Genomic DNA, 27,628 nt, shown 5'->3' on the forward strand with positions numbered 1-27,628 from the left:
GTAGAATGGTACTCCTCTGTTCTCCATGGTGGTCAGACCTCAGACTCTGGTCACTCGAGGCATTCCCTGCTCTTCACCCAACTTCTCCTAAGCACCACCCTTCCTTCCCAGCTTTCAGATACCACTGGGGAGAGCTTCCCTTCCCTCATCTCCTGCTCTCCCAAGCAGGCTGGTAATCCTCTGGTGCTCATCTTACCCTGGCTTGCACTCAGTCCTGCCTTTCAACTTGACTCCCTGTCTGTACTGCCAGAGCTGTGGTGGCAAGGAGGCTGCCCCCTGGCCTGGGCCCCAGGATTGACTTCATATACAACCTACACTGGGCCAATGCATTCTCTGTGGGTTTTTTTGTTTTTCTCTGTCCTTCATCTCATGTCAAAGCTCCTGTATCTATTACTAAAAGTGGAGAAGGTTCATAGAGAGTAAGCCTTCCTCTCAGTATCAGTGGATTTTACCTCTGTCTTTGGATACTGAAAAGACCCATGCTTATCAGTTTTGTACTTTGTTTTCTTCCAAAGAAGTAAGAGAGAAGTTAAGAAATAGTATCTTCTGATACTTGGTCCAGGGAAAGAGAAACACCTGGCTGGAATGAAGGGAACCCAAGAGTAAGGAGTGAGGGCAATCACTGTATCTTCTAGAAGTAAAGGGAAAGGTATGTACACGAGTAGCCAGCCCCCACAGAGGAGCATCCTGTAAGTTTCTGATGACAGGAGGGTAGAAACCTCTACTATTTTACCCCAGAGAACTGGCACCATGACCTAGCTGTGGAGTCCTCTCTTCCCAGAATGACTGGGTGGAGAGGCTGTTATCACCAAAAGGGAGGTCAAGATGTCTTCCTAGCTTTCCGGGAAGACAGGTGAGTGCATTATCCCCAAGAATTTTGGGGGAAATAACATGTACAGAGGAGTAAGGGGTGTGATTAGTGCTGTACTTCAGCTACAACATGAACCAACAGGCTCTGTGAACTGCTCTGGGAGCCTGCTTTGCCTGTGTAATGGGGCATCCATGGGAGAATGTGGTTTTCGCTTCAAACAAGACTATTAGAAGCAAGCTTTGGATTATAAGTCACTCATGATATGAGGGCTTTCTATCGAGTATTCCTCATCAAGCAGTTGCCTAAACCAGGGAATCCATTACTCTGGTGTGGGTATAGGCTATATGAGAGATAGGGGAGGCAAAAGAGTTCATGTTCTACTCAATCTTTGACTGTGAAACAAAGTTTCTTCTTAAAGCATGATTTACACAAAGATCTGCTATATTAAAGAGTTTATGGCCTTAATTCCCTGATGCATATGAAATATTTGTGGATTGCTCACTAGGTGTTCTGCACTTGACTTGCATTTTCTCATTTTGCATTAATGTTTCAAGACATGGACGCTCTATTTGACGAAAACAGTCACATTCTTTACCCTCTCTATATCAGTAAAGTGTCCTCAATCACTCAATACTTAGAAAATGTGACAGTGTCCCAGTCAAATCTTCATTTCATATTATTTCTTCACTACACGTGATCAGGACACATCTGCTGGGTATGTGGTTTTCCTTTGGTAGGGCAAAGAGGAGTTTGAGGTTTCAGACTATAAACACAGGTCTCTAGAGGGCATCTTCACTGCTAAAGCAAGAAGGAAAACTCAACTCTGGCATGTGTGTGGAGGTCTTTCGAATCTGTTCTTCCTGGAACACTTTTGATTTGGTTTTTAAAGTTTGGGGCAGTAAGTGACTTTGAAAATTACAGCGAAAAGCATTCACTGGAACATGTGGGCAGGCTGACTCCTCTTTAGTTGCTTACTTTTAATAAATATACAAGTTTTAAATACACAAATTTCTCCCATCTTCATTTGACTCTTTGTCAAACACTCTCAAGTATTATGCCATTACATCAGTTAGTCAATATTTATTACATGCTGTGTACATTCTACTGGGTCAGAGACTGTCATTCAGTATTGAAGGACCTAATTAGAAATAAATATCTTTTCAGGAGTTGGTATTTAGGCTTGGGATTAAAGAGTAAATTATCTTTTTTGCCTACAAAATAATAAAGCTGCCTAGAAAATAGCTCAGAATGGAAAAATAACATCTCATATTAATGTTTATGTTACATTCAGACACACTTAGTCACGAATAATCAAGAAGAGGCAGGTAAATAGGAACCACATTAGATACTATAAGAATAATCAGGATTTCTTTTTGGACAACTCAGAAACAAATATTAGACTTATCAATAGGATGATATTATTCCTTAGAACACTGCCAGGTTTTGAATTTATGCCAGATTCACACCATTGTGAATATTAATATATACAATTTAAATGGTTAAAAAAATTTCTTGCAGAAGTTCATTTCACAAACTTACTCAGACAATTCCAACCTTCTTCTCCACAAGGAGAAATGTTCCGGGAAAGACATGAAGGAATGACTCATGTAGCATATTTCAAATTCTGATCGATATGAATGCTTGTTTAATTAAAAATGCATTAAATAAGATTAAAATTAGTGCAAGGAATACCTGATGATCTCAAGTTTTTAAAATCAGAATTCTGGGGTTTTGTGAGAGGACTTATGAAACTATTTTACAGCACTGTAAGCTTCATAGACTTAAAGATTGTGAGATCAGCTTTAAGGTTTTAAAAGAAGCAAAATGTTCCTTTTCTTAGTTTCCATTCATTTCTCCATTTATTGCTGACTGTGGGTCTGCCCCTGTTTCTTAGATTGCAAATATGACAGTTTTCTATAACGTGTTTACCTTCACCAGGGTTATCTTTCCAAGGGAATTACTGAATTCTTCCCTCTGAGCAAGGCAGCCTCAGCCCAGCCCTCCTGCCTCACACTCAGCACCCTTCCCTAAGCAATGGACCTTTGGCCACTCTAATGGCTGGCAATTACATCATCCTCCTTCACAGTTCTCTTTTTCTGCAGGTACATTTCCTTCTGCCAGGAAACACATCTTCCCCCACATTCCTAGCCCTGATTTGTACTTTGAGAGGCTATGGGTCCCTTCTTCAGATTCCACATAGCTTATAGTCAGCATGGTAGTCCAGGGTGGACCACAGGTCTCTTTTCTGTATCCCAAGAACCACTTGTAGGCATCTCTAGCACCACCAACCAATGTTAACTTGGGTCATTAGAAATGTAATGCATAATTTGCTTATCTAACATGCCCCTAGATTCTAAATTATGAAGAATCTGAGGACAAAAACCATGCCTTATTCATTGTTGTATCTTCACACAGGGCTTAAAAGAATATAGCAGGGGATTGGTGTTTATTGATTTAATGAGTGTGACAAAGTCAAATATTTGTTCTCAAACTGACTTGCCCTAGGCCACATGTTAGGCCTTCAGGATCACACACATAGAGACACAAAAAGGGGATAGAAATGATTCTTACCTATCAGTCAACTTGAATTGGATTTATCACATTATGTTCCAAGATCTGGGTGTAATTTGCAGAGTATTTTTATACTTGTAAAAAACTAATTCAACAACGGGGGTTAACAACTGACAAATTGTGTTCATTAATCCTTCTCTATTAAACTTACTATTAATACTAGGAATGTCAGAAAGATCTCATCTCAAACGTCAGCTCTGGTCTCAAATGTCAGCCTCAGTTATACAGTGAAAAGTATTATGGAGATGTAAATGCATGTGATCAATCCACCATCAGTTCTCTCACCTGAATCTACCTTTCTCTTTTGAAATACCACTAAAATGATAGTAAGGCAATAAAGAAAAGTTATAAACCCACAAGAACAAAAGGAAAGGACAGGAGAAATCAGAGAATGAGAAATAACACATTTTTATATGAACGAAAGTACATAGGGAATTCACTTCTAGCCAAGATGGAATACCAGGGACTGGATTTACTCTCCCTCCAAAAACAACTAAAAAACTAGACAAAATATTTTAAACAATTGTTAAAAAGACGTAGATTAGGGGCAAGCCCTGTGGCATAGTGGTTAAGTCTGGTGTACTCTGCTTTGGCAGCCTGGGTTCATGGGTTCAGATCCCAGGCATGGATATAGTACCACTCATCAAGCCATGCTGTGGCAGCAACTCACATACAAAACAGAGGAAGACTGGCACAAATGTTAGCTCAGGGCTAATCTTCCTCAACCAAAAAAACAGGAAGATTTGCAACAGATGTTAGCTCAGAGCAAATCTTCCTCACCAAAAAAAAAAAAAAAAAAAGTAATATATCACCTGGTAACAAAGGACAGTGATCCCCTAAAGATGGTATACAAACAAAGTGAGTCATACACTTGCCCCACATTAATGCCTGAAGAGAATCTCCAGGATGTAGCTAAGGGAAGAAAATCAGGCGGACACCAGAGAGTGCCCCAATTTGAGGGGCAGAGCTGGGAATCCAGGGAGGACAAGAGTTCTCAGGGCCAAAAACCAGAGAGGCAAGATCTGCGTGGATGGAGATCCAGAGATCTGAAGAGGAGTCTCCTTGACTATTCAGCTGAGTACTAATTGGTACATGCCTGTAAAACTACCCAAGGCTGGAGAAGTGGAAGTACTATATGTAAAGTTGCATAGTTTCACTTGAAGATAGACTGTAGTAAGTGGTGAAGATAAGACTGTGATAATTTAGTTACAGTACATTTAAGTGCATAGGTATGCTATAAACCCTAAAGGAACCACTAAAATATCAGAGTAATAACTGATAAACCAATAAAGAATATAAGATGAAATAATAAAAAATAAGTAATCCAAAAGGAGGTAGAAATTGACAAAAGAAAGAGGGAACAGATGGGACAAACAACAAGAGGACAGATTCACTCAAGCATATCTGTAACCCTAATAAATATAAATGGCCTAAATACCCCCAATTAAAAATCATAGGTTGTCATAGATCCCATAGAAGATTCACAACTTGGAGAAACCAGGTACCATTCAATGGGTGGGTAAGGTCCAAAGGTGAAAACAGAACTGATGATGTCTAAGCACATGGAATGATAGATGCCCAGGTTCTTGCCCCAGCCTGGTACAGCCAGACAATTAACAGAAGACAGAGGTTTATTCTCTGGGGATAGACTGGAGACTCTGACCTAGGGCCCAGCTAAGGTCAGGAAAGATGTTTGGCCCTGAAAACATGGGGATTGAGTTCAAGTTTTCAAAGTGAACAACAGCATTCCTAGTTTCCTTTGTTCATTCCCCATTCCTGACCCTAATATCAGAACTCACTAACACAGAGAAAGAACACTTTTCTCTGGAGAAACAGAACAGCTTCAGGGAAAAGACACTCATGTACTAACATCAAGGATTCCCTAATGAAAAATCCAGCTTTCCACTTAGCCATCCTACAGAGATTTCGCCAGACATGAAGCTCCTCTCCCCATACTTAGGTTCCAAGTGGCTTCCAATTCCCACTCTTGAACATGAAAGAACAGTGAATGAGCAACATACCTTAGAAGTATACTTTCTATAAAAAAGAAACAGACAAAAGAAGGGGTGGTGGGAAGAAAGGACAGAAGGAAGGAAAGAGAGAAGGGAAGAAACAGAAGAATCTTGAGACAATGCAGGGTGATGGGGGGGGTGGGACTCCTAACGTTTATGATGAAAGACCCAAAGGAAAACACAGCATCCACAAAACAAGCACAGGATGCTACAAAGTACAATTAAAGAATAAAAAAGGGAAACTTTTTTAAAGCTTAAAATTACAGTGAAAAAATAATCATAATATGACGAAAATATAAATTGGCAGAAATCTCCCAGAAAGTAGAAGAAAAAGAGAAGGGAAAAAGGAGAACAAAAAGGATACATTCTCAGAGAATCAACATAGCAGATCTAACAACTGACTTTCCAGAAGGCGAACACAGAAAGTAAAAGAAAATAATGGAGAATCTGGGAGGAGGAACTAAACAGGTGTAGCTCAGGCCCTGTCTCTGCTCGGCTTGCCCACAGAGCAGGTGTATTTAGTTCTCCATGCGGTAAACTTATCTGGGCAGGGGTGACTCCTCCAGGGTACAATGGTGCACCTATGACTCCATCTAATTCAGTGGCAAGTCATCAGAACACCAGGAAGCCCATTTGGCTATGAGTAAAGTGGTGGTGTCCAGATTTTCTTTATGCCAGTAATGAAGCTGATATTTTTATGTCTACCACTTGAAGACCCAGGGAAGGGCAAAGAGTGTGATAAATTATCTCCCTCTAAACCCCAACGTAGTTTTAATTTAAAGTAAAAGCAAACAAAATAAGTGATTCAAATAATTAAAACATGAACATAAAAAGAAGTCCACTGAAGCCACATATTTAGGTTCAAAGGAGAAAAATGCTCAGTGCCAGTGGCTCAGAAAGGAGGGGTAACATATATCTCTTATTTCCACTGATCCATATCAAGGGTGCTCACCTGTAGCTACATACGAGCATCACCTGAGAAGCATTAAAACATAGCTATGCAAAAGCCCCATCCTCAGCCAATTAAGCCAAGGGTGGGGTGGGGCCATTACAGGGATTTTTTTTTTAAAGCTTCCCAGGTGATTTTAATGTGTTGTCAATGTCCAGAACCATCTGTTAGCTTTATTTCGGCGGAGTTTCTCATTCAATAACATGTTGAACATTTATATGCATAAAGAACTTTTGGAAGCACTGGGAACACATAGATGAATAAAAATAGTAAGCATGCACGAGAAGCTTAAAATGTAGTAAGGGAGAAAATGGATTGCAAGGAATAATAAAGTAATATGCAAGTTGTAATAAATGTAATACAAGAGATAAAGACAAATGAAGAAAAAATATGTATATAACAGATTTGAAAGTTACATCAATGTCTGATAATATAACACTAATCCCTAAAATTATATTTTAAATTCAAATGAAAAGTAAAATCCAGTAGGTCCAAACACTTATTACAAACCTCTCGGAGTGAGGGTGCTCTAAAGGGAAAACACTGTAATTGTATGTATAAATCCACCCTGCAAATAACTTACAGAAAGTCCCTTCAGGCCAGAGAATTTCAACTTCCCCCATCTACGTGACTTTCTCCTAGTTTTTTCCTTGTACTCCTATTTTCTCCCTATCACTGATGCATGACGAAAACAGACTTCCCAATATAAACTTCCTTCAATACCAATAAGCATCCAAGGAAAGGCAGCAGAAATAGGCAGTGTAATGTGACCTATAAAGCCTAACTTTAATTTAGGCATGAGCCAGCTTCAATTTTCATTAATTGCATAATTCTTTATTAACTCTAAAACACCAAAGTGAGTTTTCTACTTTGATTTTATTTTGTTCCTTTAACCTTGCACATTTGGAATTTTTTCCTCTCTTCTGTTAATTTAGAAAAGTCAAATAGCTGAACACTTCTCTCTCTCCCCTTCTCCTCTATCCTGTCTCTCTCTCCAACCCTTCCTCCTTCCCACTTCTTACTCCCCCCACCTGCCCATGTGTGTGCATAGGTGGGGGTGAGGGGAGGAGTAATTCGAATCCCTGATTTCTTTTCCTGTGTTAACCTTGGCTAAGGAGAATTTCGGTCACAGTATGGATACAGAAGATTGGTCTTTGGGTAGGGATCATCAGTGGATATGTTCTAAGAGCATAAGCTTCCTTTAAAACAAAGCTCAAAGTGCCTGAAGGAAAAGAGGGGGATAATACAACACATATGGATTTTCAACCTTGAAGAATGACATTCATTATGTTTCCCTGAAAAGATGACAAAAATGTTTTGTTGTCTATTACTCATTTATGCATTTTCACTTACGTTAGAATAAGTGAGTTCAGAAATTACTTATCTGTCAAGACTTTAATAGTCTTAGATGTCATAATCATTTGACAATTATTTATGTTAAAAACCTATAGGAACATAACAGTATCCTATTAACATACTTTAAACAGATGTGAAAAGACATATCAGCATTCAGACTATCTTTGATAAAGGGGGCAGTGAAATATGTCCAGCTCTAGGAGAGAACTGACAGGCCAGATAGCCATGGTAATAAGTCTGGGTCCTAAAGGTGAAGATGGAGAAAGACCCCAGGGTACACGTATCCATCGTGAGGAAGTTCCCTGAATGGAAAACTCCATTGAAGCAGTGGTTCTCAATCCTGGCAGACATAATGCCCTCTTTTAAGATCTTGAAATGAAATTTAGATAATAAAACTTATCCATATACATGATCTATTTGAAAAAATCAATATAATATCCTAACTGTAATACGGAGAAGTAAAATAGAAGTAATTTGCAATAAATCAAGTATTTCAATATCTAAATACTCAGGCGAGGCTAGCCTAGAAGACATAAGCAGCAGTCAGTTGTTTGCGCCTGTACGTAAAAGCACTTGAATGCAATGCAGTCTGATGAAAGTGTGTTGTTCTGGCAGTAAAGATGCCACAGGGGCCCTGCCATAGCTGGTGTGATTTTCTGAAATCTGAAAAACTTTTGGTCAAATTCCAAATAAAACAAATGACAATTTTCCTTCAATTTACATACTCGTAGCATTACTTCAAAATCAAGTGTATATTACAACTGAGCAAAACTATTTTGTGTTTATATGTAAAATGGATTTAGGTCTAAACTAAGAAAATTATAAACAGGTTTTTTGTATGCAGAAAATCCAGCAGGTCAGTCCAAGGTCAAGTAGGATGCAGAGCAGTTCTTTGCTGGTGGGAATGTCCCACGCGTGGCAGAATAGAGAGCATCCCCCACCCCGCCCAGAGTCAAGCAGAAAAACCTTCTCCACAAAATTCCAAATCTCACTGGGCAGGACTACTGCCAGTAAGAACCACTGGTGGAGAGCTTCAGGGAAGCCGGGACTCTGCAGTGGCCATCAGAAAATCTGGAACTGGCTTCATTTCAACACATCTGGAGAGCAGTGAAACTAGAAAACCTTGGAATTTGGCACAAATGCCTGAGATTTATTCTCAAGACCCTGCTACTCCCCTGGCAATCAAAGAAATAGTGAGTTCCAGAACAATATTATAACCAGGGCTAGGATTTCTGAGCAAGTTTCTCTTCCCTTCTTGTTCCCTTACTAACTTCCCAACCAGTAGTTATTTTAATTTTCTGGGGCAACCTCCATTCATTCAGCTCCTGCTACATGCCAGGCATCTTGCACACACTGTGAGCTCCTCCAAGGGGAAAGTGGAACCCCAGGAGACAGATGGAGGCATGCTCAGCCAGGCCCAAAGATACTCTTACCAAAATGTTAATTTCTCAAGAACACTGACTATAGTTCATGTCTGATGCATGCCAGGCTCTGCTGAGAGCAGAGGCACCAGATCTCCCCCTGGCCTGGCGGGCTATGGTTTTAGAAGCCACCACCATGATTTTCCACATGAGTTGCATCCAGCAGAGAGATTCACTTCCCTTCTGGAGGCTGAGAAGAGCGACTGGCGGGCAGTCACTAGGTGGCAGTGCCACACCAGTTTAATCCCCACAACTGCTCTGCTGAGTTTGGCCTGACTAATGCAAGAGTTAGGGCTGTGAGGGGATGTTGCCAGGAATACCTTCAAGCGAAAAGCCCCTTGTGAGCAATTTGGAGCAGGTGATGTTCCACGTCAGAAACAGGAGTCACAGGTGATACAAACAAGGCCGGGTCACTCTACAAGCGGCAGCCCTGAGGTGTTACCAAGAATCTTAGGGGCATCCCCTGGGGGGGGGGGTGTGTGTTTGTGTGTGTGTCTGGATGCGGGTTCCATTCATATCCAATCTTACATAGATCTGAGGGGGCAGCATATCGTCACATTTCACCCCTGAGAGTGGCTAGATCAAAGACCAGATCTTAACTCCTAAATCTGTAAGAAAAAGAAAAAAAAAAAAAAAAAACCCTGTGGATTTTTCTAACTAGGCCATGTTGGAATTGAACCAGCGTTTGAAGATACAAAAGTCAAGGTCTTGTTTACTTACTCTGAGATCAAATCAAGGAAGGACTGCTCTGGATTCAGAGGTACTGCCCCCCTCTTCGCTCCATGTGACCCACAGCACCCAGTCTTAATGTCTGAGCTTCCTTTCCTCCAACATGAGGAGCAGAGCCAGCTACCTCACAGGGTAGCTGCGAGTACTGAGATGACAAAGTACCATCCAAATGCTACTTGATCAGTAGATAAAGACTGTTTTTGTGTTCTACATTAACCAAATCCTTCTCTATTTGTGTAAAAGTAGAAACAAAGAAAAGTCACTAATTTGTAAGAAAACCTTCTCACACACAGGTGAGGTGGCAAACATGAGGGCTTTTCTGAGCATAGGCAGCTTTTGGGTTGGCTTCCTTCTCCTCTGCACCACATTCTGTTGTCACTGTTGAGGAGCACAGTGGCCAGTACCACTAAGATGTGAAAGAATGGAAAGAACTGGAGAAGGGAAGGAGGGAGAGGAGGCGGTGAGTCTGGAGCTATCCTGTCAGAGCAAAAGCACCATGGGGTGAGGGTAGATCAGTCCACGAAATAAGGAGAGTAGGGAGGAGGAGGGGTGTTCAGCAACAAGAGTGCAAATGAAAAAAAAGAAAAGGCTCACAACCTTTCTAGGCCTTTCTGTTCTCCTGCCTCCTCAGCTGCCCTTCCTCCCACCATCTCTGGTACCTCCATCCTCAAGGGGGCAGGGGAGGAGAAAGGTATGTTCCTGTGTCTAGTATCTTACCACTCATTTCTAACAAATTTTTGACAGGGCTTCTGTTTGGGACTTTTAGTCAACTAAAAAAGAAAATGTCCCAATGATCCAAATCAACTGAGCACTAAGGTATCATCTTGATAACAGGCAATTATCATGAATTGACTCTAAATTTTTAATTTTCAAAATACAGCAAATGAAAATTTCTACTTAGAACATATGCTGACAAGAACTCTTAGCCTCCAGTGCTTTACAGTTCCAGGCGGTGCTTCTAGGGAAGCAAAACATTCCTGAACGTCATTGCTTTATTCCTCAGAGAGAGACAAGAAGCGGAGAGTCAGAAAACCGAGCCACCACACCAAGAGAGCAGAGAGAGCTCTCAGGGACACTGAGAAGGTGACTCTAGCAAGGCTGAGGAGAAAAATCACAGATTTTTTTAGAAGGTCATTTTCAAGGTTTACCAGTTAAATTTTCCCACTTCAATTCTAAAAATTAGTCTTAGAGTGCCTACTAATTGCACCTTGCTTGATTCAGCACGAGCAGGTAAAATACAGACTGCAATGCCAAAATGTCATGAACTGAATTAAAACACAGGTCTAGGTTCATGAAGGAGGAACACATGCGGGAACAGAGTTTCCTCAAACCCAACGCATCCCCAACAGCCTATCCATCCCCCACCACGGGAAGTCCCCAGAACACGCTTACAGGAACAATGGAATTGAACTGCAGTTGAAACAATATGTTTTATTAAACCTGGAAAAAATATTTTTATATAAGCAGAAAATAAGAGAAGAGTTGAAAGGAAGACAAGAGTGGTGTAACAAGAAACAGGAGAGAGGCTGAAAGTAATGAAAGTGAGTAAGTGAATAGCTGAAATTAATGCAAATAAAATTTTGCAAAAATGTAAATAAATAGAAGGAGAAAAATCACTACATAAACAATGAAAATCCAAAAAGCTTTGACACTAGCCAGCCTACTAAAAATTTTTAAAAAAATTAAAAACCAGCCTCATTGTCTAGCATCACACACAAATAGACCACATAACTTTCAGTGGTTCCTACTAAAGTTTCCAGCTACTCCAGAAAAAGAAAAGTGAGGATCAAAAAACCAATGGAAAATTCTTTCGTATTTTAGAAATTTAAGAATATACAGTGGTAATCAAAAATACTTCCCAGGGGCTGGCCCTGTGACCGAGTGGTTAAGTTTGTGCACTCCACTTTGGCAGCCTGGGGTTTCAATGGTTCGGATCCTGAGCACGGACATGGCGCCGCTCGTCAGGCCACACTGAGGCAGCGTCCCACATGCCGCAACTAGAAGGACGCACAACTAAAAAAATATACAACTATGTACTGGGGGGATTTGGGGAGAAAATTCAGAAAAAAAAAAAAAAGAAGATTGGCAACAGTTGTTAGCTAAGGTACCAATCTTTAAAAAAAAAAAATACTTCCCATATCACCTGCAGAAGCAAGGGGTGAGGGGAGCACATACTTAATAAAGTGGGCTGCCTACTCAGCTCGCCAAAATACGCTGGTAAATGATTGCTGATGTCAAATACAGCAGATGGTTTCCCCCAAAGAATCACAATTTTAGCTTGCCAAATTGGTGAGATTAACTTTTTTGCACAGAGAATTCAGGAATCTAAGAAGGAACGCTGCAAAAGGAAGCCTGGATGGAAAATGACCTCTGCCCTGGCTGTTTGCTGGTAACGGAAAGCAATCAAAGATCAGAATTACAAAAATCAAACAAACCCATGAGCTTCAGCGTAGTTGGGCAACGCTTGTCAGTCATCTCTGCGATACAACCACATGGCAATGACATGATCTTCTTAAATTCTATTCCTGCTCAACTCTACTAATCGAATGTGAGCCTTCCAAGCCCAGAAACAATTCCTTTCATTAAAATGGCAAAAGTAGGATCACTGTAGTCAAACCTTTAGCCAAAGGCAACAGCTGGATGTAAAAGCACCAAGTCCTCTGTGTGGTGAACTTAGCTAATGAAGGGCTAGCTATGCAGGTAAAAGTCCAAAGGATCAACATTAGATTTCTTCTCCATCTACCAAATCAGGTTAAGAATTACTATGTGCATACTTTGGTAATCATAGTGGTGCCCCAGGAGATAAAGTATTTGCGTGTGTTCTACATAGGATTTGAGGCAGCTCAGAGGAAATATCTGACCTAGAAACATACAAATTAGAATGGGAAGTATGAACTACATTACAGCACTGTCCAAAAGAACTTTCTGCGAAAGTTATGAAAATGTTCAATACCTGTGCTGTCCAATTCAGTAGCCGCTAGCCACATGTGTGTATGGAGCACTTGAAATGTGGTTAGAACAAATGAGGAACTTAGTTTTTAATTTCCTTACATTTTAACCAATTTAAAATTAAAACTAAATAGCCATTGGGGTGAGTGGCTGCCATACTGGCCAGTGAGGACAAGAGGCAGGAGAGAAAACACATAACTATGCCTTAATAACACAGCCATTCTAATTCAGCCATAACGTTCATTCTGAACTTTCTCTCTGCCAAAGTGAAATGGGATAGAGAAGTACAATGCAGTCACCGACTTCCAGGACCTTAAACTACATATACATTTGACATGACATCCCTATGCTCCGCTGTCGTTTGGTTATTTTGCTGTTACGCTTCCTGGGTAAAGAAGCATTTTAAAGAAATAAATTGAATTTCGATTAATTTGTGCGTATTAATTCATTCAGCCATGCGACGCTTCCCTGGTTCCTGGGCAGACTGTACCAGGTGCCAGGGCAGCAGCGGGGGCAGAGTCCCACTACCCAACAGTTCTCAGAGCTAGTTCTGAAAGTGGAGGATTACCCTAATCTCCACAGGCAGGCAAAGCACCCCTGGTTCTTCCTATCAGGGCTACCTAGTCGCTTTCCATGATCCTGCCTATATGGTGGGACACAGCTGGTGCCCGAGGAGGGATCCACGAAAAGATGATAGCAGGACAGGCACCTTGTGGGCTGACTGCTTTCCAAATCAAACACCCTGAGCACCAGAGCACTTCTCTCATCATCAGCATTCAAACTCTGCTCACTTGGCATCCTACTGAAAGAAGGACAGGAGCAGGCTCCAATTCATATATTTACAAGATGATTTTGTATATTGTCTAGTGATGTGTATACTGAGAGCAAACTACAGGAAAAAAGTCACGGGACTGAGTACACAGATGATCTTTTTTTACTCTGCATCTTCTGATCTATGTCAAAATTATTTCAAAACAGATGTTTCCATGGTGTGAATATTTTCTTTATGCAGCTACTTAGCTCACACAGAAATAGTTTTGAAGCAGGGTGCAGAGTAATGCAGCCCACAATGGCTTTCTTTTTCCCCATTTGATTTAATTAACATGTTTGTTTCTTAACTTGTGTATTTTACTTAAAAATAACATTTTCATGAAGTCTCTCACTGATGTAAAGGCAGCTGAACACTTTATAAGAGTGTTGGCTTCTAAAATTAAAGAAGGAGATCAGTCAGAGGGAGCCACACATTTTTTTCTTAGTAAATGGAGCTAAGGTATGTTGTAGGGTATTTTTGCTTCTATTATATTAAATATTTATTTGATTCTCAGTTTATATATATATATATATATATACACACACACATTATTAATATCAGGGGTGCTTATCCTGCAATCACTTGGCAGGTGTCATTTTATATACTGTCCAGGACATATCTTTCAAACCCACAAACCCATTTTTTATATATATATGTGTGTGTGTGTGTGTGTGTATATATATATATATATATACACACACACAAAAGCTATATCATTACTGCATTCAGAACTGTGATCTCCATCACATGCAACTCAGAAACCATTTGAACTTTGTTTTCTGAGAATGACCAGCAAGGACACCTGGTGGCCTTGATATGGTGGTTTAGGAACAGAACATACTGCACAGATAATGAAGCCATGCTGTGCAATTCACTGTGCTTGGGGTTCAGTGGGGTTCCCACAACTCTGTGTCCTAATCCACTGACTCGATAGAGAGACAAGAAGTACAGTGTGCACCACGACAGGTGGGATGCACACAGGCCTCAGGGGAAGCTCAGGTCAGTGGAGCACTCAGACATACAAATGGTACCCTGTACCATGAAGAAGCTTCTGCTTCTTCACATGCCACCTTCAAAGTCATTTCTTAACCCTTCCACCCCTCCTCCTCATAAGAATTGGTCTGGCAACCCCTTCTGTATGGTCTCACGGCACCTGTAATTAGCCTCACGGCACTTTCACCACCACCGGCCCTTAGCGGTGCACACCGTGTCTTGTTTAAAGGTAAATGCCCAGTGCTAGTTAGTACTATCACTATTGCATGGCAGCTCCTCAAAAAGTAGATTTTTAGTGAATGAATAAGTGAAAGAATCCCACAACCTTATTCTACAGGTGTTTCCAATCAGTGCCATTTATGCAGCAACAGTTGTCCTCCCTCCATATTCCTCTCCTTTGTTAAGGGTATCTCCAGACACCAACCTGCCCCAAATCAGACAAGTTAGCGGCACCTTTAACTATGCATCATCCCTAAAACCAAGGAGTCATGACGTTCTGGGGCCATCCACCTTCAAACGTTCCTAAACTGAGCCATTTTTCTCAGCCTAGCCTCTGCTGGCCTCTCCACTCTTGATTTTTGCTTGTCTCAAACTTGCATTCTAAGCCCCAGCTGAAGTACTTTCAATTCACAAACAACATAGTTCTCACCCCTGCAGGCCTCTGTGCACGCTGTCCTTTCTTCTTATTCCTTAATCCCCCTTTTTATCCTGGCTTCTGCTTCTTCACATGCCACCTTCAAAGTCATTTCTTAACCCTTCCACCCCTCCTCCTCATAAGAATTGGTCTGGCAACCCCTTCTGTATGGTCTCACGGCACCTGTAATTAGCCTCACGGCACTTTCACCACCACCGGCCCTTAGCGGTGCACACCGTGTCTTGTTTAAAGGTAAATGCCCAGTGCTAGTTAGTACTATCACTATTGCATGGCAGCTCCTCAAAAAGTAGATTTTTAGTGAATGAATAAGTGAAAGAATCCCACAACCTTATTCTACAGGTGGGATGACGGAGGCTTAGTCAACTGCAATACACATCTTCCCAGCCTCCCAGTCTCCTTGTCTCTGGCCTCTCTCTCCATATCATCCTTCTCACTGGTCCCTGCATTATCTTTACAAAACACAAATGTAACAATGTTCCTTTGCCTCATAACCTTGGATGGCTCCCCACTGCTTGGAAAGAAAAGTGCTATCTCCTTAGCATAATATCCGAGGCCACTTACAATTTGGTCCCAACCCACCTTTCCTGCCATTTCTTCCTATCACCAGGTACATGCCAACCTCTGCTGCTTTCGTCCCTTGGGTTCTAACTGTCTTTACCTCACTTCCCCTTCTTCAGCACCCGTCCCATCTGAGAAGCATTCCCTACTTCCTTTAGGCACCAGTCTATATGAACATCACAGCATCGTGTTAAATTGTAATTTTGTTTTGTTATTTATTTGTCTCTTCCACTGGTCATTAAGCACCCAAGGGGGCACTGCCTCTGAAATCCCATTGATTGTCTCAATTCTTGGTTCCCAATAAGAGCCCGAGAAATGTTTGTATAATGAATTGCAAGAAGTGCAAATCCTACATGCCTAATCTCTAAAGAAATTTTAATATTGGAAGTCATTTGCTTTAAATAGGAACATGAAAGCAGCATAAATTTAAGTTGACACAGTTGTATTTTTTGTCATGTAGCCAAATAATAAGATAAATATATTACTAGAATATTAATGCCCATGCTCTTTCTTCCAGGTTTTTATTGTTTTGTGTTGTGATATGTTGCAAATTGTTGATTGCTTATGTGAGTCTCAACTTTAATAAATTAACAAAATTTCTTGAATTCAAAGATAAAAGAACAAATTTCTCAGTGTGTAAGATAATTGTATATTTTAGGCATTTGCTCATTTGAGATTCTCGTGGTTTTCCTGTTGTTTTTTTAAATCTTCAGGTTGATTTTGACTCTAGAAGAAAGATATTTCTTATATAATCCCAATGAAGCAGTACCTAATGCTTCTAAAATTCTTTCCATATGTGAACAATGAAGATTATGTGACAAAATGCTACGAACAGCCAACAAGACTTACAGACTGAAACAGAAAACAAATTTTAGAACTGTTATTACTGTATTAAGTAACCCTAGTTATTACCACGGATGTGCATCACAGATAAATAGGAGCATGCCTCAATTCCAAAGGGTCTAATGATTACAAAATCCACAAGACAAAAGGTTACACGGGCCTCTGTAGAAAGCGAAGAAGTTGATAAAGCTGGGAAGTAAACAATAGCCTGATTTTAATGTCAATCAACAAAATAACTCATTAAATAAAACAAGATATACCCATAAGATGGAGAAGTAATTTAGAAAGACTAGAAAAACACAATAATACCCTCTCTGTCACTTTCAGTTTAGAGAAAGATAAGTGCAATATACTAGTGACTAAAACTTCAGGTTGCCATCCATTTCAACCTCATTTAGTAGCTAAAGGAATCGAGGCCTAGAAATGTCAACTGAGTGTCCAAGGTGATAGGACTAACCAGCAGCAGACAAAGGTTAGAACCCAGGTCTCTTCACTTCCAACCACACTCTCAGGCTTCTCCTTCTTAGCAAATCGGAGGTTCGCCAACCGGCATCCAGGTTTCAATACTTGCTACCCATGGATCTACTTCATGTGCCTTCACAGATTATTTCTACTATGAAAATTTCAAAAGCTTCTAAAATCAGTACCCTTCATTAAACTGCTTTCCTGAGAGCCCTTGAGGGCAGAAAAATAATTTTAGTAAAATCCAATTATTCATAAGAAATTAAATATTTTATGCAATAGATAATTTCAGATCCTTGTGTTCTTGTTCTTTTTTAACTCTTCAATCCAATTTAGACTCGGGAAGCAAGACATTCCTTACATAATCCCAATGAAGCAGCTCCTAATGATTCTAAGTTCTTTCTAGGTGAGAACAATGAACATTATGTGACCAAATGCTGAAAATAACCTACAAGACTTCCACTGAAGCAGAAAAATTTGAAATCAACTCTTAGTACTGTATTAAAGACCCCCATGTTCTTAAGTATTTAAATAGTCAGTCATTCTCGTAGAAAAGACTTAAAACATCTCTTATGCTGGCTTTTGGGGTCCTCTAAATGAGGTTCTGATCTACTCCTTTGACCTCATCTTTAGACACTAGTTCTCAAACAGAATTACTAACTTGTGTGTTCTCTCTTCAACTTGTCCCATCTCTCTCCCTTGGTTCACAACTGTTTTGTACTTTTAAGGTGCTATTCAAACGACACTTTTTCATACTACTATAGCATTTTCTGTCCTCCTCTTAGGCATTCATCCCTTTCCTACTTGCACTGTTACTGGTGCACATCTTCCAGCTATCTTTGTAGACTGTGAACCATAGGGGCAGGTCCATGGTTCAAGTCTTCCTTAATTACCATCCATCTGCCCCACCAGCATCTGGCAAAGCCTGTTAGAGAGAGCAGGCACTCAAGGAAGATTTACTGAATGAGGGCAGGAAGGAGACAACTGTACCCCAGTCGAGAAGCAGAGAAACAGCTGTTGAGTCAAGGTTGGTGAAGGATCTTGCCAAAGTTTAGCCCACACAGGTGAATACCTGATGGTTGAATCCCAGATGGTTGAATCCCAAGTAACCAGGTAACTTTCTGCATCAAACCATTTTTTTTCTGCTTATATATTTTTTCTAAATTCACTACAAAAATGTCCCTGTCCTCCTAACTTGAGTACATAGAAGTTACTCTTTTCATCATGACAAAAATTGTCTTGGGACCAGCCCGGTCGGGTAGTGGTTAAGTTCGTGTGCTCTGCTTTGGTGGCCCAGGATTTGCGGGTTCAGATCCTGAGTGCAGACATATATACCACTCATCAAGCTATGCTGTGGTGGTGTCCCACATACAAAATAGAGGAAGATTGGCACAGATGTTAGCTCAGCGACAACCTTCCTCAAGCAAAAAGAGGATGATAAGTAACAGATGTTAGCTCAGGGGCAATCTTCCTCACCAATAAATAAATAAATAGTCTTTACATTTATATTCGACTCTAGATATTTGTTCTGCTGTCATAGTGATGCTGCACTGGGGAAGGATGTTGTCCCCAAGTGAAATAGTGCTAGGCTGTGCTTTCTCATGTAGTACCTTTTTCACTGTTTTGTCTATCCTATTCCACACCGTCAGGTTATCACTAACTGCTGTTATCTCCACTCCAGAAGCTTCCTTCCCTTTCTAATTTGTGACTATTTGAGCCATGGGATTCCAAGCTGCACTAAAATAGTGTCTAATGAAAGGCAAAAAGCTCTGAGACCACCAATTATTTTTTCTGTGAATAAAGCACATCACAGCTTTAAAACTTGTATTTTTGGCTACTCATTGACGGTCTTGATTCTTTCCTAGTTGAACTCTGGAAGGACAGGCTATTGGATAATACATCAAAGTGAGGTGACCCAAGGCCATGTGCCTCTTTTACAAAGCTCTTGCTTTAGCTAGAAGGTTATATCAGTAATCTATTATAGAAGGACACCTGTCTGTACTACCATGGAAGCATATCTATGGTAGCCTGCTAAGTTAAAAAAAAAATAGATGACGTAATCATGAGAATGATCCCCTTTTTGTTTTGAAAAATATTTCTGTATTGCTACACAGTTTGGAAGGATACAAACCCCATATTACCATGGAGTTTTTGCTAGGGAAATAGTAGTTACTGCTAGGAAGTAGGAAGGGTAAAGAGGGATGTTTTTAGTTTAGATTTAGTTACCTTTCAGTTTTGATTTCCAGCTTCTTTATGTTGTTTCCAAGAACATGGACTATACATTGATGCTAATTCTATGAAATCTACTGAGACATATTTTATGGATTACATATGGTCAATTATTGAAAAAGTCTATGAAAGCTAGAAAGGAATGTATATTCACTAATTGCTGGCTACAGGGTTCAATATATGCATAGTAGACCAAGGTCGCTAATTGTTATTCAAATAATCTATAAGTTAACTATATCCTTAATAACTTTTTGTCCTCATGATCCATTAAATGCTCAGTTGTATTAATTTCCCATTATGATGGTGCACGTGTAACAATTTCTGCTTATAACTTCCTCATTATCTTTTTTAACGTATTTTTTAAGCTATATGATCAGATACGTACAGGCAAGGTTAGTATTATTATATCTTCCTGGTGAATTGTACCTTTATGTAATTATTTTTTTTATTCCTAATAAAGTTTTTGCTTTAAAATCTTTTCTTTTTTTTTTCTTGAGGAAGATTAGCCCTGAGCTAACATCCACTGCCAATCCGCTTCTTTTTTGCTGAGGAAGATCGGCTCTGAGCTAACATCTGTGCCCACCTTCCTCTACTATATATGTGGGATGCCTGCCACAGGACAGCTTGATAAGCAGTGCATAGGTCTGTGCCCATGATCTGAACCAGCGAATCCTAGGCTGCTAAAGCAGAGCACGCCAACTTAACCGCTGCACCACCGGGCCAGCCCCAACTTTAAAGACTACTTTTATCTGATATTAATAAAGCTACACCAACCTTTTGATTAGTGTTTACCTCTTGTATCTTTCCCCAACCTTTTATTTTCAACCCGTTCATGTACTTATGTTTTAGATACCTCTCTTGTAAACTTTGTATAGGTAGAATTTAACAGAAAATTAATAATTTCATTTATTGTGATTACTGGTATCTGTGGATTTGTTTCTATATTATTTTGAAATTTCTAATTACCCTATTTGCTATCTACTTCTTCCATACCACACATTTTTCTATCCTTAATTTCCTTAGGTGTTATGCATTCTAGTTTTTACTATTTTACTGGTTATCCTTATAACTTTTAACAAGACATACTTGATTTTAGACTTAAAGTTCAATAATTCTCATTCCTCCTGAGTGTTACATGGCCCATAGAAAGCTTTAAATATAATTCTTTTGGAAGGACATCCTTTAGAAGTCCCTTTAGGGAGGATCTGTTGGTGGTAAATATCCTCACTTTTTGATTATCTAATAATGTCTTTATCTATTTATTTATTTATTTATTTTTGAGGAAGATTAGCCCTGAGCTAACATCTGCCACCAATCCTCTTTTTGCTGAGGAAGACTGGCCCTGAGCTAATATCCATACCCATCTTCCTCTACTTTATACGTGGGACACCTACCACAGCATGGCTTGACAAGCGGTACCATGTCCGCACCCGGGATTTGAACTGGAGAACCCCAGGCCACCAAAGTAGAACATGCAAACTTAACCACTGCGCCACCAGGCCAGCCCCAATAATCAATAATGCCTTTATTTTGACCTTAATTTTTAATGAAATTTAAGTAAGTATAAAACTCTAGATTAACAGTTCTCCCAGCATTTTGAAGATGTGCCACTGTATTCCAGCTTCTGATTTTTAAGTTGGAATGTCTACCTAAATAGGAATGGCAATCAGCATGACAAGTTTTTCTTTTTCTGATTCCTTTCAAGATCTTTTACTTGATGTTCTGTAATTTTGCTACAATACGTCTACAGGTAGATTTCTTTTTCTTTACCTTGCTTTGGATTTGTTGGGCTTCCTGAATCTGAGGATTCATATCTCATCAACTTAAAAAAATTCTAAGCCACATCCCCATTTTCATTATTTTCTTCTTCTGTAAGTCCAATTTGAGGTACTTAAACCTTCTCACTGTATCTATATGTCTCTTCATTTCTTTCATATTTTCCATCTACTTCTAGATAAGAAATATGCAACATTCGAGAAATATTTCTTCAGCTCTACCTTCCAGTTTACTAATTCTCTGAATTAACTGTGTCTAATCTGCTATTTAGCCTATCCACTGAGATTCCTGTTTGGTACTTTTAAGTTTTTCCTGGTCTTTTTGATAGCATATTTCTGCTTTAGGCTTCTCATTTGATCCTTCTTCAATCAGTTTAGACACTTTTTTCCTATTCTGAATATTTGAATTTCTGGGGGGCGTGGTGTTCAATTCTTCTTTTTGTTATTTCTGCTTACTCTCTTGGTGGTGTGCATCCTCATGCACTTTGCAGCCTTGGATGGTGGGCAGGGGTTGGGGAAGGCTATGTCTTACGTCGGGAAAGACATTCTGCTGGACTGGGTTGAGGTGTGTCCTTCTGGAGAGATTTGTGTTTTCTTCTGTCAAGCAATTCAGGGTGTTACCTACTAGGGATTTAAATGTTAGTTTCTCAATGTGTAGTAGTGTAAACTCAAAAGCAAGTGTGAGCAGGCCCATGGTTACATATTCTTTAGGGAAGCCCACTCGCCACCCCTAACCCCATGACACACACACACCACCCAGGCTGGGAGATAGGGATGTCTTTCGCTTCTTTGTTTTCCTTCTGTGGTGGGAGATTTTACATTTAGTCTACTCTTTCATTAAAGGTATATCCCCTTAGAGTCGAGTTTTTCAAACTGCTGTCAAGTCCCATTAGTAGACAGTGAAATCAATTTATAGTGATATGGTTCTCAACCTTGGCTATACATTAGAATCACCCAGGGAGCTTTTAAAATCCTGACTCCCAGGCCATGACCCAAGACCAATTAAATCAGAATCATAGAGGGTGGGACCAGCAATGTATATTTCTATAGCTCCCGGGTGACCTGAATGAACAGTCAAGATTGAGAACCACCATCATGATCAGCATTTTATAATAAAATAGAATGGAACAGAATAGAACAGAGAGTTCATTAACATTGATCCTCAGTAAGAACTGTGTACATTGCTATGAAATCTGCTGCTTAGTGGTATGTGTGTGATTACATATCATGTTCTAATATAAATTATATTCTTTACTGTGGTTTTCTCTTTTAGAAAAAAAACTTTAAAAAGTTACACCTCTAGTTTACCAAGATTATATAAGCTGTCTTCAGAGTAGCTGAATCTTGAGAGCCAATTTATTACCTGAATTCGTACTGCAAATTTTTTTTTTTTGCATGTGGAGAGTTCCCTAATTTTCTTGGACATTCAGCTATGCATTTCCATTTTATGCAGCTCCTCTAGGGGTTCCCTAGAAGGTTACCAGGATATCAAATCTGTCATACTACTGGATATGGAATTCCAGATTTCTTTGTATACTTCTGTTTTCTTTAAAGTTTATTCAGAAACATGCACAATAATGTCCAAGTCCATTTTATACTTAAAATGTGCTGTAATTATACTCTGTCCATATTAAGATATACTATAAGGACAGCACAGAAAGTTATTAAGCATGCCTTTCCAATTAACCCTCAGTAGCACCAGAGCTGTCATCTATGTATTTGCAGAAAGAGATTTTTTAAGATCATCGCTTTGAAGTTTTCGTTGCCCAGTTCACAAAAGCAATAAGAGTTTTCAGACAGGAAAATAAGAGAAAATAGCCAGAAATCAAAGAGAAGAAACAGGGCTGAATTTCTTCTTGACCAAGTGCTAAGGTAGGATGACCACTGGGCAAAGTGACATCATGCTAGGGGCATGGAAATGTTACTACTTCTCCCAGTACACTAGGACAGGAGGAGGCATCATGGACACTGTGTTTGTTGTTGTTGCTGCTGTTGGCATGGCTAAACAAGCCACTGGGAACATTTGGGCCCTTCCCAAAGCTCTTCTGGATACATTATTTATTTTTTAAGTGAGGCATGAGATTAGGGATTCTAGCTGTTAAATTCTTTTTCTGTCCTGTCCCCAACACATCAAAAGATGCAACAAAAATATTTTTCTAATACTGCTGTGTCCCATCTCTGGAATTCAACACTTTCTCCTATCTTAATCCTCCCAAATGCCACTGACCTGGCCAAAATTCCATCCAGCCACATGGAGTAATGGGATTAGTCCAGAGGGCAGTTTGTTCAAACCAGGCTAGTGCTAAGCATCTCATTATCTAAAACTTTCAACCTCTTTATATGTTACTATTGTGGCATTCCTACATTTTAAACTATAAATATCGTAAGTGTGTTCTCCTGGAATCCTTATGTTCAGCACTCTCACACCCAGACCACAGCACTGAAATCTGCCAGATTGCTGGCAATCTGTTTTCTCTCTCCATGGAAGTAAACAGCTGCACAGTTGCTTTAGAAACACTAAGAAGGAGAGAAAGGTGAAATGAAATATATTAACAGATTGACTGAAGTAAGGTGGGGCTTTGGATTTTGTTTTGGTTTAACTGGTCAAAACATTTAAATATGTTACTATGCCCATAGAACAGGATGATGGTCCTCTGGGATAGATAAGAAGTAAAAGAAATGCAGCCAGAGAAAAAGAAATGTTTAAGAAAAAGAGTAAGAGAGAAACAAAGCTTTGGAGGGAGAGACCAAAAAAAAAAAAGATTACTGCCTAAAGTCTTCCTCCTCGAACATCACCCAGGCACTGTTGTCCCACTGCCTCCCCAGACTCCTTCCCAGGAGGGTTGAAATCCTTACACCACGTAGTCCTACAAGAATGTTGGTTCTTTAATTTCAAATTATATGATAGGACTACAAATAGTTGGAAAAACCCTTGAGTTCATCACAAAGGATTTGAATTATGTAACACTTGCAGTAGTCCCCAAATCTGTAAATTTAACACTTTTTTATTTTCTACTTTTAGCTCATTCCATGTTTAATCTCAAAGAAAGTTAACTGTTACGAAGGAATAAGCAGATTTTTGCAGAGCACTGTTTATCTAACTGTAACTCATGAGTCTTCACTATAGAAAGCAGTAACATTAAATTGGCTTTTTTCCCCTACTGCATTCGAGAGCAGTGCAGTAATAATACCTCACTTACAATTTCTAAAATTTCCATAAATAACTCCTACATTCATCCATATACTACCCTCATCCCTCTCTCCCCACTATCTCCCTCTCTCTCTCTTTCTAGTAGACACTGTTTTCAATTCCTAGACTGCTCTTCCATTGTTCTGGGAAGAAGTCCATTTAATTCCATATACCAAATTTATTACGCTTTAAATTATCTCTTGGACAATTCTTACAGGTTCTATATATAGCCAAATCTATAGTTTTTCTGCCAATTTTCCCTTTTGATGGCTTTCTTTGGATGAAAGGCTTGTACTTAAAGCTCAACTTTTCTTACAACACATGCACACACACACACACACACACACACACGATTTTACAGACACTAAAAAAACCAACCAGCCAACAAACAATACTCTAAATCTGTGCTGTCCAACGTGGCAGCCATTGGCCAAAAGTGCTTACTTAAATTTAATTAAAATTAAATAAAATGTAAAAATCTATTCCTTAATGTTAGCCACATTTCAAAGGCTCAATATCCAAATATGGCTTTGGCTGTCATTGAATAGAGCAAAAGAACAGTGTCATCACTGCAGAAAGTTCTACTGAATAGTGTGGTCTTAAAATAGCTACAGAATTTGAAAATAACACTGGAAAGCTGAAATGTGATTCAATTTTTTTCCTTTCATGTTTACATGCCTTCACTCAACCAAATCAAAACTCTACAGACATCTTTCACGAAATGTCAATGTTAGATACGGTCCAAAAGATGGAGAAATAAACTATGATGAGGATGAAAAACAAACAACCCTCAGTGTATGCGTGCCCAGGTGGAGTTTCAGAATAAACACTAAGGCCAAAAGCCAGGACTTTCAATGCTGACTTCATGGGGTTGATTTTCTAAGGCCTTATCCTCCTAATCACATTACATACAAGTAAAACCAAGACTGTTCAATTTAAGGCATTCTCTGCCCTCCGAATTTTATAATAGTTCCATAAGGAGAAAGAAGAGAATCACCTGAAGTTTATTATCACATCCACATACTCAAGCCCAAAATTGTGTGCTGCAGACCATCTCAAGGTTGATAGAAAGCCATTCCTAAATCTATTACACCTATGAAACACCTAAAACCCAAAATATACTACAAAAACCAATGTAAAGTATTATAACCACTTTGATATTTATAACCAACAGCTGATAGAGCCTTTTCTTAGGGACAGTTCCTTATTTTAAACTTCGAGGATGATGAGCTACAGGGTGTAATTTCATATTTCACCTACAATGAGATGACCTTGACTGTCATTTGAGTTGGAAATGTGAAATGCAGCTTTTCCAGCATGTGCAAACAGATTAAAACAAACAAATTGACAGCTAACCAGTTCCAGGGTTTCAGAGATAAGAACCCACACCTGGAGGGAAACGAGGACCAGCAGAACTTAAGGCAAACCTTACAAAGAAGCTTAAAAAGTGAAATAAAAGTTCAAACACTCATTAATTTATCTAGTTAATGAACTGCGCCTTCTTGAAGATAACCCAAAATAGTTTCCTTGTCGAAGGAATGACTAAACTTTGTCTTTATATTTATGTACAAATTTAAAATTAAAAAACTTTCAAATAATTATCATCTAAAACTTCATATTTATTCCTGAAGGTGTGGATGGGAAGGGTTAAATAGGAAGAATACAAAAAGCCCAAGTTAATAAGTAAAATTACAAACATCTAAAATAAAATGGATTCCTAGGGTAAAAAAGCAGAAAATTCTATGATGTTTATACTTGTGTCTTTGATCAAATTAAAAGATTTCTTTCTTCTTTCAAAATAAAATTTTGTCAAGAGTTAGACATACATCCACATGATAGAATACTATGCAGTCATTAAAAATAACGTTCTTAGACTTCCAGGTTCTAGTCTGACATGTAAGGAGTCTGGATGTTGTCACTCCATTCTCACAACAAGAAAAAGGTAAAAAACTGAAAATCAACAACTCTTCTTAGACCCAGAAGAGACTTGAGATCATAGGACAAATAACCACTCTCAAAACTAGAGACAGAGGCAGACACAGAAAACCAAAGCTTACCTGGTTAGAAACTGCTCAGAAACCACGTCTGAAGCCAGCATCAGGTAGGAATACTTAAAGCGTAATTGACCAATTGCTGGAGACTGAGCAGGAACTAGATTGAAAGATCAAAACTCCTGGAGGCCTGAGCTGGGGTGTGGGTGGCATTATACTTTTGTGAGTCTCACCTCCAGGAGCCCCACCAGGATCTTAGGAGGAAGATCACAGAAAAATTCCCTCCTGCTTCCATCAGGGAGAAGGGGAAAAATAATCTTTGTATAATAAGCCCAGAGCATTTTGTTCCCCTTACCAAAAGCCTGTTCTCATGGGTAACTGTTTTACTACAACCTAACAACCAGGGAAAGGGAAATATCCAACTCCAGCCTCCCCAAAGTCTGACTTTACCTAACTTCAGATCCCCTCTGCCTTCCTGTCTCACATAACAGGAGAAAAAACCTGAGAAACACTCATGAAGGTGACAGCTCAGGGGCCTGGGCTCACAACAGGCTGAGACCTACTCATAGGACTACAGAAGGCTTTCCCTCCTCCACACCTCATCACCACATCAATACAGTCCTGTAAAATAACACAGGATTATAATGGGCCAGTTTTCCTCAACTCCTTTTACCCAGTTTCTCATGCCCAGCTTTCAAATAATAACAATAACAATAATAGTAGCAGAAATAATAATAAGGCATACTTAAAGGCAAAAAACAAAATTTAAAGAGCTAGAGCAAGCATGAGCCAGACTCAGATATGGAAGGGATATTGGAGTTATCAGATCAGGATTTAAAATAACTATGATTAATATACTAAGGGATCTGATGGAAAAAATAGACAACATGCAAGAACAGATGGGTAGTATAAACAGAGATATGGAAATTGTAAGAACAAACCAAAAATAAATGTTAGAGATTAAAAACATAACACTATAAGACTGGACAAGCCTGAGGGAAGAATCTCTGAGTGTAAAGATAAGTCAACAGAAACTTCCAAAACTGAAAGCAAAGAGAACATATACTGAAAAAAGGGAACAGAATATTAAAGAACTGTGGGACAACTACAAATGGTATAACATACATGTAATGGGAACACCAGAAGGAGAAGATAGAAAGGAACAGAAGAAATATTTGAAGCAATAATAACTGAGAATGTCCTGAAATTAAGTCATACACCAAACAACAGATCCAGGAAGCTCAGAGAACAACTAGCAGGATAAATGCCAAAAAAAAATCTATACCTCAGCATATCAACTACAGAAAATCAAAGATAAATAAA

The 27,628-nt window shown here is 39.4% G+C and overlaps 1 protein-coding gene across 5 annotated transcripts in view; it reads right to left on the reverse strand.

Annotated features, from left to right (window-relative positions):
• KCNN2 (potassium calcium-activated channel subfamily N member 2) overlaps nucleotides 1-27,628 on the reverse strand; it is a 405,489-nt gene that overhangs the window by 31,728 nt on the left and 346,133 nt on the right. The gene's annotated exons all lie outside the window — the stretch shown is intronic.

The sequence above is a fragment of the Equus przewalskii genome, chromosome 13 (genome assembly GCF_037783145.1).
Source record: "Equus przewalskii isolate Varuska chromosome 13, EquPr2, whole genome shotgun sequence".
NCBI classification, from domain to species: Eukaryota; Metazoa; Chordata; class Mammalia; order Perissodactyla; family Equidae; genus Equus; species Equus przewalskii.